This window comes from Panulirus ornatus, chromosome 12 (assembly GCF_036320965.1).
Source record: "Panulirus ornatus isolate Po-2019 chromosome 12, ASM3632096v1, whole genome shotgun sequence".
Taxonomy (NCBI): Eukaryota; Metazoa; Arthropoda; class Malacostraca; order Decapoda; family Palinuridae; genus Panulirus; species Panulirus ornatus.
Genome location: NC_092235.1, coordinates 17,418,512 through 17,432,059, shown reverse-complemented (window position 1 = coordinate 17,432,059; position 13,548 = coordinate 17,418,512). Strand labels below are relative to the sequence as shown.

General features: G+C 43.5%; 1 protein-coding gene across 11 annotated transcripts in view; it reads left to right on the top strand.

The window, feature by feature from the left end:
• The window catches only part of tou (bromodomain adjacent to zinc finger domain 2B toutatis), a 1,094,933-nt gene that overhangs the window by 18,696 nt on the left and 1,062,689 nt on the right, over positions 1-13,548 (top strand). For 2 of the 11 annotated variants that reach the window (XM_071667378.1, XM_071667364.1), the window contains exon 2: positions 5,799-5,863. The exons of the other annotated variants lie outside the window; for them this stretch is intronic. The gene's annotated coding sequence lies outside the window, so the exon portion shown is untranslated. The remainder of the gene's footprint in view (positions 1-5,798; positions 5,864-13,548) is intronic. 11 annotated transcript variants of the gene reach the window in all.

The following is a 13,548-nucleotide window of genomic DNA, read 5'->3' as shown; positions in this document are numbered from 1 at the left end:
TCCTGTAACACAGTACAGTAACATACACCAAAAGTGTATGTAACCAAAGGTTCATTTACAGTAACGCCGTGAGTGATGCTGGAAAGAAATTTGTTGCGGTGGAGTGACACCTGTGAGATTATTATGACTTGAGTTGTAACAGTTGGCAACGTTCGTAAAACCCAGTAGCACCTGTAATGACTAGTAGCTACAACACACGTGACGGTAGTAACACTTGTGATAATAGCATTGTGACATTAGTCACTACGGTGACAGTAGTGCCCACGTACAGTAACACAACCTTAATGACTTAGATTATAGCAGTACCCCCTGTCATAATAAAGTGACAGTAGTAGAAGCAGTTACATCTGTTATAGTAACGTCTCTAACGGTCATGTGACCGGTAACACCCTCATTTGTGAAGTGACTAGTTACATCTGCGTCATTAAAGTGACTAGCGACACTCGTAACTGTAAAGTAAGAGTAGTAGCGACAGTAACACCTGTGAAATTGAAGTGACTAGTAACACCAGTAACACATTACCATTATCATGACTAGTAACAACAGGAACAGTTGAAAACAGTGACACAACAGTAACATCTGTAACATTAGTTGCAGTGACACGTATGATGTTATAGTGACATTCGTTGACAGCGGTAACGGTTATAAACATAATGACACCTTAACACGACAGTGACGCTGCTGATAACACAGACAGTGACACTCGTAACTTCAGAGTACAGTAACGCTGGAACAGTACTAGTAACATCCCCCCCTCACTACAGGGACCACTGAAACAAGAAAACAAGCACTAGAACAGTAGCAGTATAGGAGTGAATCCTCCTCCTTCTTCTCTCTCTCTCTCTCTCTCTCTCTCTCTCTCTCTCTCTCTCTCTCTCTCTCTCTCTCTCTCTCTCTCTCTCTCTCTCCCGGCACTCACAGTGAAAATGCAAAAGGCGGTAACAACAGTAGCATTGTAGTTAGCAACAGGAACAGAGCCAAGATGTTACTACCGTTTGTGACGGTTCAGCCAACCACTTCTGTAGCAGTTACGTGAGACATGTGACGTCGAGTCTGGAGACAGTAACAGGACAGACCCAACAGTCACAGCTCAGGGGCATCTGTCAGACATTGAAGAAGAAGAAGAAGAAGAAAAAAGACATCGTTTTCAAAGTGTATTTTTCGTAAAAGTTTTACAACACGAAGAAAAAGCCAGCGTCTGTCAAAGAACTATTCGGGAACGATGGTAAAGAAGGGAATTTCACTCCGGGTTAACTGGAAAAATACCAGATAAAAGAAAAATGATGGAATTTTTTGAGTCACCAGAATGGTAAATGTTTAGGAAGAAAGAAATGGAAAACATGTGGTTGTAAAGATTTGGCAATGGATTTAATATATTCAGATGAGTGTTGACACATTTTGCTGCAGCAGTGTTGGGATTACAGTGTTTTTATAGATGGCACCATTGTAAGCAAAGCTGGACCTGCTGATTGGTTCATTGGCTCCGCTTGTCCCCGGGACATTTACGTCATATTTATCCGTTAACAACGGTTTTTAACGGTTATTAACGGTCACAGAACGTTAACCTGACTGTTACGACCAACCATAGTTATTGTATTCTTTTTTATATCAGAGTTATATTTTACTTTTTATATAGCTTGGAGAATGGGCGGGAGGTCAATATATTTTCTTTTGCGACGATAAGAACTTAGACGAACGGGGAATTAATTCATGATGTGAGGGTGGTGAACGATGGAGACTGTAGTGAGGGAGGTGATAGTGATGAAGTTTTGTTGATGAAAATGGTTAGGATGAAGGTGGGGAAGATTAGGGATAGTGATGTTGGAGGTTATTTATTGATAGTGATGGTGGTGGTAAGAATGAGGATGGGGAAGATTAGGAAGGAGGATATTTACTGACACTGATGATGGTCATAGGCTAGGCCATAACACCATGGGGAAAATGACAGTTGAGCGCCTGATCAAGTATATTCCTTTTTGTCCACGTGGAAGTGTAACATGATAAGTTCCCAAGTGCAGTTTCTTGTGATGATCACATCATCAGAGGAGGTACAAGAAATATAATAGTCAGTTGATATACAAATAAGATGTCCTAGCTACGTCTCTTCGTTGTATATCAAGTGATTGTTGTATTCTTTCTTGTTGCTCCCCTGATAATGTGATCATTACACGAAAGTGCACACACACACACACACACACACACACATATATATATATATATATATATATATATATATATATATATATATATATATGATTGTTTAATTTGTTTATGGATGGGGTTGTTAGGGAGGTAAATGCAAGAGTTTTGGAAAGAGGGGCAAGTATGAAGTCTGTTGGGGATGAGAGAGCTTGGGAAGTGAGTCAGTTGTTGTTCGCTGATGATACAGCGCTGGTGGCTGATTCATGTGAGAAACTGCAGAAGCTGGTGACTGAGTTTGGAAAAGTGTGTGGAAGAAGAAAGTTAAGAGTAAATGTGAATAAGAGCAAGGTTATTAGGTACAGTAGGGTTGAGGGTCAAGTCATTTGGGAGGTGAGTTTGAATGGAGAAAAACTGGAGGAAGTGAAGTGTTTTAGATATCTGGGAGTGGATCTGGCAGCGGATGGAACCATGGAAGCGGAAGTGGATCATAGGGTGGGGGAGGGGGCGAAAATCCTGGGGGCCTTGAAGAATGTGTGGAAGTCGAGAACATTATCTCGGAAAGCAAAAATGGGTATGTTTGAAGGAATAGTGGTTCCAACAATGTTGTATGGTTGCGAGGCGTGGGCTATGGATAGAGTTGTGCGCAGGAGGATGGATGTGCTGGAAATGAGATGTTTGAGGACAATGTGTGGTGTGAGGTGGTTTGATCGAGTGAGTAACGTAAGGGTAAGAGAGATGTGTGGAAATAAAAAGAGCGTGGTTGAGAGAGCAGAAGAGGGTGTTTTGAAGTGGTTTGGGCACATGGAGAGAATGAGTGAGGAAAGATTGACCAAGAGGATATATGTGTCGGAGGTGGAGGGAACAAGGAGAAGAGGGAGACCAAATTGGAGGTGGAAAGATGGAGTGAAAAAGATTTTGTGTGATCGGGGCCTGAACATGCAGGAGGGTGAAAGGAGGGCAAGGAATAGTGAATTGGAGCGATGTGGTATACCGGGGTTGACGTGCTGTCAGTGGATTGAAGCAAGGCATGTGAAGCGTCTGGGGTAAACCATGGAAAGCTGTGTAGGTATGTATATTTGCGTGTGTGGACGTATGTATATACATGTGTATGGGGGGGGGGGGGTTGGGCCATTTCTTTCGTCTGTTTCCTTGCGCTACCTCGCAAACGCGGGAGACAGCGACAAAGTATAATAAAAATAATATATATATATATATATATATATATATATATATATATATATATATATATATATATATATATATATATATATGTGTGAATAAGAGCAAGGTTATTAGGTACAGTAGGGTTGAGGGTCAAGTCAATTGGGAGGTAAGTTTGAATGGAGAAAAACTGGAGGAAGTAAAGTGTTTTAGATATCTGGGAGTGGATCTGGCAGCGGAAGTGAATCATAGGGTGGGGGAGGGGGCGAAAATTACATATATATATATATGTAATATTTAACCGACGTCTCCCGCGTTAGCGAGGTAGTGCAAGGAAACAGACGAGGAATGGCCCAACCCACCCACATACACGTGTATATACATAAACGCTCACCCACGGACATATACATACATATACATTTCAGTGTATACATACATATACATTCACAGACATATACATACACATGTACATATCCATACTTGCTGCCTTCAACCATTTACGTCGCCACCTCGCCACACACGAAATGGCATCCCCCTCCTTTCCCCCTCCCCCTTCAGCGAGGCAGCGCCAGAAACAGACAGAAAAGGCCGCATTCGTTCACACTCAATCTCTAGCTGTTATGTGTAGCACCGAAACCACAGCTCCCTTTCCACATCCAGGCCCCACAGATCTTTCCATGGTATACCCCAGACCCTTCACATGCCCTGGTTCGATCCATTGACAGCACTTCGACCCCGTTATACCACATCTTTCCAATTCACTCTATTCCTTGCACGCCTTTCACCCTCCTTTATGTTCAGGCCCCGGTCGCTCAAAATCTTTTTCACTCATTCTCTCCATGTGTCCAAACCATTTCAACACACCCTCCTCTGCTCTCTTAACCACACTCTTTTTTTATTACCCCACATCTCTCTTACCCTTCATTACTTACTCGATCAAACCACCTCACACCACATACTGTCCTCAAACATCTCATTTCCAACACATCCACCCTTCGCACAATCCATACAGTATTGTTGGAACCTACTATTCCTTCAAACATACCCATTTTTGCTCTCCGAGATAACGTTCTCGCCTTCTACACATTCTTCAACGCTCTCAGAACCTTCGCTCCCTCCCCCACCCTGTGTCTCACTTCCGCTTCCATGGTTCCATCCGCTGCCAAATCCGCTCCCAGATATCTAAAACACTTCACTTCCTCCAGTTTTTCTCCATTCAAACTTAGTTCCCAGATTACTTGTCCCTCAACCCTACTGAAGCGAATAACCTTGCTCTTATTCACATTTACTCTCGGCTTTCTTCTTTCACACACTTTACCAAACGCAGCCACCAATTTCTGCAGTTTCTCACCCGAATCAGCCACCAACGCTGTATCATCAGTGAACGACAACTAACTCACTTACCAAGCCCTCTCATCCACAACAGACTGTATATATATATATATATATATATATATATATATATATATATATATATATATATATATATATTTATACATAATTCTATCATCGCAGCTCAATAAAACATTATCATAGCACTTGAATATTTGCCATTTACGTCAATAGATTTCTTTAACTATTTCAAAGACCGAAAATTTTTGCGCCACCGTATCGACGAGTTGCTAATTAATTAAGATAATTAGATTTTCAGCCATTCCGAATGATTCGGACAAGTGTGTAAATAAAAGATAGAACCACATCATGCCGACATGCTCTCTCTCTCTCTCTCTCTCTCTCTCTCTCTCTCTCTCTCTCTCTCTCTCTCTCTCTCTCTCTCTCTCTCTCTCTCACCCCTTTTCACGCATACATACACACACGTGTGTGTGTATATATATATATATATATACACACACGTGTGTGTATGTATGCGTGTGTGTATGTATATATATATATATATATATATATATATATATATATATATATATATATATATATATATATATATATATGTAGGGGATAGGGGATTAAGAATACTTCCCACGTATTCCCTGCGTGTCGTAGAAGGCGACTAAAAGGGGAGGGAGCGGGGGGCTGGAAATCCTCCCCTCTCTTTTTTTTTTTAATTTTCCAAAAGAAGGAACAGAGAAGGGGGCCAGGTGAGGATATTCCAAAAAAGGCCCAGTCCTCTGTTCTTAACGCTACCTCGCTAACTTGGGAACTGGCGAATAGTTTAAAAGAAAGAAAAAGAATATATATATATATATATATATATATATATATTTATAATCTTCAGTTGATGGATAGGAGAAAAGACTTTGTGGACCCTCCCGCTCTAAAGGAGCCCACCTTACTATACTCCCGCGTGAAGTTCAGCGTCGAAGGAACAGGAACCCAATATAAAGGATCCTGGAGTTGAATAATAGTAATAGTAGCGATGATAGTGATAATGATTACAGTAATAATAATTATAATAATTTGTGAATAAGAGAAGTTCAGTGGGTGTGATTGGGAACGGTAATTTCCACTGAAATGTATTGTTTTTTTTCCCCCATCAGGGTGTTGGATGTTGAGAGTGTAGAAGAGAATATAAGGAAGAGGACATCTTACGAGTATTTGGAAGGTAAATATTTACGGATCTTTTTGCTGGTGTGGCGTTTGAGACGTGTGAGTGGGTTAGGTTATGGTGGTGTTTGGTAACGTATGTCAACCCCACTTCCTCAGGCCTTGAGTAAAAACGTGAGTACGTGACTCATTCACAGCCACAAGGATTCACGTACCGGAAATTATATTCTAGTTTTATTTCATCTTTTTTTGTGTGTTATTGTTATTGTTGTTGGAGAGGATGCGTGGGCCAGGTGTTTGCCTCGAGGAAAATTATTCTGAGAAATACTTGGAGAAAGAGGAGGATTTGTTATGTGGAATTTATGGACCTGAAGGAGGCGTATGATAAAGCTGAAAGAGACGTATCGTGGAAGATGTTATGAATACATAGTGTGGGAGGCAAGGTGCGAAATGTATTGAGGAGTTTCTGTCGGGAAAGTAAGGCATGTGTGCGAGGAAGAAGGGAGGAAGGTGAGTAGTTAAAGCTCAAGGGTGTGTGATGTCACCGTGGCTGTTTGATCTGTTGATAGTCGAGTGGTGAGAGGTCGGTGGATGGAGGCTCCTGGGAGGTGATTTTGCTTTAGTGGCAGACTGGAGAAAGGAATTCCAGAAGCAAGTGTCTGAGTTTGTGTGCGTGAAAGGAGGAAGATCAGAGGAAGTGTGAACAAAGGTAAGGTAATATGGTACGGCTAGGAGACATGATGGTTTGATTGTGAGTTGGGATGAGGAGAAGCTGGAGGAAATGGAATTCTCTTGTTATTTGTTTGTGGACGTGACAGCCGATTGGTCCATGGGACTTAAAGTGAACATTAGAGTGGGAGAGGAGGAGTGCACTGACAAGAGGTGGTCAGTGTACTGTATGGACAATAATGCGTATATATGAAGGTGTAGTGGTTCCGACGGTGTTGTATGGATGGAGGTCGTGGTTCCCGAATGCAGGAGAAGGGAAGAGGTTGGACTTGTTGTCAATAGAATGCCTAAGCTTGGGACGATATGTGATGTGAGGGGGAATTGATCGAGCGTGGAATGACAGCGTAGGAGCAAGGTTTGGTTATTAATAATCGCTGTTTGATTATGATAGAGCTGACTGTGGTATGATGAAATGTGGGCCTACCTTGTGAATACCTCGGGACGTCTTCGGGGGGTGTTTACCCCCACCTAAAAAAAAAAAAAAAGCCCCGGACTGGGCTCAGGCTTTTGGATTGGGTAGTTGGTTGACCAAGCTGCTGTAAGTCGCGACCCTGAGGCCAACATAGTCCCCGCAGCCTGACTGGTATGTTACATTTTGTAGATGCTTGTCTGGTACACTCTTTAACTTCTTCAACTATGCATCCCGCGCTGTTTATGGTGATGGCTGGCAAGGTGTTTTAAGAATCTTGGGCGTCGGATGTTTACGGTGGTTTCTCTGTGCATATCGCACCTCTTCATTTCAGAGGTAGCATTTTACAAAGTCTTCCATACCTGTCGTGCCAGTAGGATATTATATCCCGATGAGAAAATTGGTAATCATACCTACTATGATTTTCCAGGTGCAGGTTTTGATATACCTCTTCCGCCTGCGCTTCAGGAAGTATAGCCGTATAGATTTCAGCCGTTGCCAGTAGTTTAATTCCTGTAGCGAGGATGAACGAAGAAATACTGACAGGAAGAACATCTCTGTCGGAAATGGAGGTCTCAAGGTTAAGGCAGACCAAGAAGGCGATGGATATACAGAGAGAAAGGGGACTTTAGGGTATCGGGGCCGGAGTATTCAGGGTGGTGAGAGACGTGCATGGGATAGAATGGATTAGACTTATGTGATATACGAGGACGAGCCATCCGTGGACGAGATAGAATGGATTAGACCGATGTGATATACGGGGGAGGACAAGCCATCAGTGGACCGAATTAGGGCATATACAGCTCTAAGGCCCTACTATGGAACGGTTTATGGGGATTGACTGTGGATGTTAGGACCTGGTTTGGGTGCATTATGCAAGATAGCTAGAGAATGGTTGTGAGTAAGTGGTGCCTTAGGATGTCTGTTCCTGGCGCTACCTCGCTAATATGGGAAACCGAACTGGTGTGGCACGAAATTATTATTGTCATTATCATCCTCATCATTTTTGTTATTATTATTATTATTATTATTGACGATACGTTTCTTCCAGATACGTATTCTTTTTAGATGACCAGAAACGGGAGGTAATTCATACCTACTGTTAGAATTTATAAAGATTTTTTGAAAATACCTAGATTAACATGCACCTCTGTACACCTGTAATTACCGTGGGTATTGCCTCATGTAGTCAGTTCCAGCACCACAACACCTCGTCCATAAAGTCTCTAAAAAGGATAAATGACCTTTTGGTCATAGATGATTGCATATATAAATATACTGTGTGCTGCGGTCAAGTGCCAAAGAAACATGTAATAGAGGTATTGTATACGAGTATAATATCTAATACAAGCCTGTTTCAGATTTGATATGTGTTTTGAGTACTTTTTTATTTATTAGTGTATGAACTCATGACAGTAAATATTTTGGAAATTTACAGCAATAGATTTTTGAAACGAGGCTTTTCAGTAGTGTGCAGAAGCGCTTATTATCTTAATGAGTAACTCGTTTGGCAGATTAACTATGTATTAACTTATTTTATCAGTATTAACAGGTGACACAGTCTGAATGTCAGTATGAATAAGCGTAGAATAAAAAATGAGAAGGTGTTGCCTGAATTAAGTTGGGGTAATTTCATATTTATCATAAATTCCGATTAATGCATTTGAGCCGGACGGTGAGTGTACCGGTCTGTCCTTTGACCTGACCCGTAATGGTTAGGTTGGAGGCCAGGTCGTCACCTACATAAGGGTCATGCTCAAGGGTCGCACCTCCGTCCTGAAGGATAGTCAAAGTCTCCAAGCGTCGGCTGGTAATAGGTCCTCAGCCTTCTGCCTGACGTCAAATTGTCTACACATGTCGGACTCAAGCTGGACGTGGTGTCATGGTGAGTAGGTGTGGCCATGTGGACACTGCCAGTCTCCTAGGAAGAGAGGGGCTTCTCATCGGCTGATGTTATGTGGTTATGTTATGCCTGTGAGCCTGAGACCGACTCCAGTCGGTTTGAATTTCTGCCATGGTGAGCCGTCTCATGGACCTGGGAAGGTGCCGTCCTTGTGCAGACAGAGTACCCCTCGGGGGGGGTTGTTCCACCCAGCTGAGTATAGTCCTCCTTTGCCCAGCTTGTGCCAGGGAGTTGGTCACGCCCTTCCCTTGCACAGAGTGGTCCCTCGAAGTGATCACGTTTATCCCCTGCAGAAGATAGTTTTATGGAGGCTTTCCCCAAGGGCTCGGGGTTTGGTATAAAGGTCAGGTTTACGTGGGCATATGTTCTGTTCAGAGAGCACCACCATAGCTGGAGTCATCTTCAAGATGTTGTAGTAGATTGTTGGTTGTAAAGGACACCTTTTCGCGATCCTCGGGTATGTAATCCCACCGTTTGTTTCATCATTCGTATCGTTATTCATGTATATCAGTAAATCAAGCAGTCTCTGTCAGATATACTGAAGTCTGCCGTATATATATTTCACCAGTTGACACACCACAGTTTACCCGAATGTCTTTCCCCAATTGATGAAGATGTATTGTGTTCCAGAATGTGAACAGAGACGTGCCTTTAGCGGGAACTTAATGAGGTTAATAGACGCACGGTTGGAGGTACGGCACACGTCCCCCCACAGGACGCCCTTGTAGGATCAGTGCGACGAACACGGTTATGGAACATTAGGTTCTTAGGAAATTAAGCAAATTATAAGGAGTCAGATTACCTGATTTTGAGTTTTCATTTGTTCCTCTGTGTTTATGGTGCACATTCTTTTGTGTTTATGGTGTATGCTAGGTTTCACCACCTAAGTTCTACGTTCATCATAGTTTTAATCGGCTTTTTTATCGTACTTTCTCATGTTCTTGGGTTTGCGGTACACATTGGGTTTACTTTCGTAGTTTTATATGCATTGTTTTGCCGTGGTTATTTTCATTGGATAGGATCCAGCCAGCCATCCTTCAGCATGAGGCAACCCTTGTTTTGTTGTGTTTGCTGAAGGATAGGTTCGTCAGACATTATTACTCCAGGGTCTTTCACTGCTAGTCATAATCTAGTTGAATAATGTGAAAGACCTTGGGGTAATAATGTCTCACGACCTAACCCTTCAGCGAACACATCAAAACAACGGTTGCCTCACGCAGAAGGATGATAGGCTGGATCCTGAGGACCTTCAAGACAAGGAAAGACAAAGAAAATTCAATGACGATATTATTCAAGGCGCTCATTCTTTCACTAATTGAATGTTGTTGCGTTCTAATATCACCCTGCAAGGCGGGCGAAAGTGCGAAATTAGAAATTGTTCTGAGATATTTCACAGGCCTTATCAGTGTGGTAAAGGAACTTGGAAACGACTGAAATTTCTGAGGTTATCTATACTCTCAGGAGCCCAGACGGGAGTGATATATCATCATATTTACCTGAAAAATCGTAGAGGGTGTGATTCCCATCTTACATTCGGAAATACAATCTCACTGGCACGACAGGCATGGAAGACTGTAAAGTACATGCTGTGAAATCCAATGGTGCGATATGCACAAAGAGAGAACACCTTAAACATCCCGGGGTCTAAGAGTCTTGAAACTCTTGCCAGCCACCATCACAGACCAGTGTGGGAGGCACGGAAGAGAAGTTCAAGAGTGCACTGGACAAGTGCCGACAGAGTGTACCAGACTAGCCAGGCTGTGGGTGGCTATGTGGGCCTGAGGGCTGAAGCTTCTAACAGCTTGGCCGACCAACGACCCATTCCAGAAGCCTAGGCCCAGCGCAAGCTGTGGGGGGTAAAAACTGCCGAAGATTTCACTTGTGTAGTCTTAGTTTATTTTCTTGGTGCACTGTGGGTTTATGCAGTACTTTACATAGTCGAGTAGACAGAATTTATCGGTTTCATGACTATAAACTTTTGTAATAGGCTTCAGTAGGTTTAGCATCGTGGCTTTTGAGTTTATGTTTTATCCCATGGTTTATACGTTACGTTTTGAAATGTACCTTTACACACAACAGCCAAGTGTGTGTGTGTGTGTGTGTGTGTGTGTGTGAGTCCCCTGGGTGTGGCTGCTCTTGCCAGCTCAGTAAAGGAAAGTTAGTGTGGCAAGTTCTGTAAATTATAAGGCGGGCGAGAGACAGGCGGGTTGAGACAATAGTTAGTCCTAAATTTTGGATCTTAGAGAGGACGCGACCCTGACTCGCCTCAAGACGGGCGGGTTCAGGTAATAGTCTTGAATTTTAGTTCTTACAGAGGACGCGACCCCGTCTCTATCCACTTGCCCAACAGCCTTCTTGTTCTGTGTTCTTGGGCAGGTCAGACGACATCCACCAGCCGAAAAGTCTGGTAACACCCGTGGTACGGTAGGCAGGAGGGCTTTGGGAAGGGACAAACGTAACACAAACATGGCAGTCACAGATCTACCCTGGATGAAAGATATGATGATGTGTGAAAACGAAAGATACACTAGGTATTAATTTGGGCTCCTCACATGTGTGTAGACCCGAATCTTAAAGGTGGAGAGGTGAGAGGAAGAGGGAAATACAAGAGAAGATGATTCCATAGTTATGAAGGACGAGGAAAGATGTCATAACGGGTCATTTTCTTGTGGTTGGTCTCCCCACAAACTATGGGAAGCAGCAGCCTGACACATGACAGGGCTGGATCTCGGGGTAAGGACACAGCAGATGGTTCTTGATGGTTGGGATGGCGATGGTTATATAGCGGTCTCTGGACCAGCTGGGATGGGCGCAGTGCTGGTGTGGTGCCGACTTAGGGTCTCTGGTGGCAGGAGGTGAGTGAGATTGGCGTGGGCGGTGCAGTAGCCTCACGAAGAACTAACTGTTGGGTGAGCTCCAGGTGGTGGGTGGAGAGCCGGGAGGCAGGACCAGTGTGTTGAGCACCTAATGTGTGTGTGTGATTATCAGCATGCAAGCGTGCATGTGTGTGTACACTTAGGATTAATACTGTCCTTACATGTATCTGGCTGTGCTCATGTACATACATGCCTTTGTTCATTCATACTTACACCACCCAAGTGACGCGTACTCAGACCACAGCATCATCAGCAGACACCATAGCACCACCATCATCCCTGCCTACACGATCGTCCAAGACCCAGGCTCCAAGAAGTGCTGGCATCACCTTACTATTGAACGTATCATCATCATCATCACCGGACCTGCTCCCATTGACGCCTGTGACTGCCATTCCAGCGGGGCAAAGCCCCCGTAACGGTGCTATGATCTGAAGGGAACACGGCGCGACGTCCCATTCCTTACGAGTGTTAGTGTTCTGTTGTCACAAAGGATCAGGTCACATGCCTCCGAACATGAGGTCACGTATTATTATTATTATTATTATTATTATTATTATTATTATTATTATTATTATTATAGTGACGGGGGAGCTGCTAAGGAGCAGAACTCTGCTCGCCTTTTGACGATGAGGCAAAAATGGTGTTTCTCTCATTACCTTCATCCGTTTTCTTTGTCCTCGCCTTGTGAATACCTTGTTTACCCTAAACCTGTCCATCCATTTTCTTTAATGTGCTCCCTTATGAATTCCTTGCTTACACATCTGCTCATTTTGCATATTCATGACGCCTCTGTTTTCTGTTATCGTGCTGTTGCCCATCGTAGATTTTCTCTAAGTCCCTGTGCTCTCCATTTTCGTAATTACAATACGTCTTCACTAGCTTCTTACGATCGTTTGTACAGTTAATGGGAGCGTTTGGGATCCAGGCATGATGGCAATGGTATTTACCTTCCTAACTACTTACCACGACTGTTACGGAGGTGACTGTTTATAAACTATTGAAGACCCACCTGTGCTTATGGTGTTGGTACCTTCTCCCGGCTCTCTCTCTCTCTCTCTCTCTCTCTCTCTCTCTCTCTCTCTCTCTCTCTCTCTCTCTCTCTCTCTCTCTCTCTCTCTCTCTCTCTCTCATATGTTTCCGTCTGGGTCGTGATATGTGGTACTCTCGACGACCATCAGCCCTGCTCTACATGACCTACCCTCAGCCTCGCTCTTATTTATAAGGAGTGGAGGAGGAAGGGCATGTAAGTCATTCAGGTCACACACACACACACACACACACACACACACACACACACACACACACACACACACACACACACAAAGCTTAAGTAAAGTGTTTTCACGTGAACTCTTTAAGAAAGTTGTGAGCCTTCTGTTTTACTATTCAGTCTCCATCTGTAGTGGTGGGTGGAGAGGAGCCTTTTGCTTTGTTACCCTGTTTCCATTTGGAGAGATGGGTGTGGAGGAGCCTTCTCCTTGACAATCCTGTCTCCATCTATAGTGGTGGGTGGGGAGGAACCTTCTGCCATACAGCCCTGTTTCCATCTGTAGTGGAGGGTGGGGAGGAGCCTTCTGCTTTACCATCCCGTCACCATGTAAAGATTATGAATATAGGATACAATTGCTGTCTTCCTGCAGATAACCCCGTCAGGTTTGCCGTATATGACGTGTCCACATACTCTGATATAGCCTCCAAGGCACCACAAACACAGGTGTTTGTGGTGGAAACGAAATGTTTGACGACAGTATGAGGTTGTGAGGAGGATTGATCTCGTTAAGAAATGATAGAGTAAGGCAGAGGCGTTGGGAGTAAAGTGAGTA